Genomic DNA, 334 nt, shown 5'->3' with positions numbered 1-334 from the left:
TACAGCGCGGCCAGGACACACGGCCACCTGTAGTCGCTCTGTCAATGCTCGGCAACCTTTTCATTCCAACTTTCTTACTTTCAAGAGAGGGCAAAGGAAGAAAGACTTAAAGGCAAAGAAGATGATATGTGTGGAGAATATTTGATGGGGGTGGGGGTGGGAGAAAAGGGGAGAGGGAGAGAAAAAGAAAAGGACAGCGCAGCTCACAAGCATTGTGTTCCAGGAGAGTCTGTGACTGACTCAAGGAGTGGGACTGGGGGGAAGGGGTGTGTTCAGCAGGAAAGAAGCCCTGCCTTCTAGAACACGATTGGCTTCAGCCGGCCCCTGTGAAGAT

Source organism: Atractosteus spatula, chromosome 5, assembly GCF_055471065.1.
Source record: "Atractosteus spatula isolate fAtrSpa1 chromosome 5, fAtrSpa1.hap1, whole genome shotgun sequence".
Lineage (NCBI taxonomy): Eukaryota > Metazoa > Chordata > Actinopteri > Semionotiformes > Lepisosteidae > Atractosteus > Atractosteus spatula.
This window is presented reverse-complemented; position numbering follows the sequence as displayed.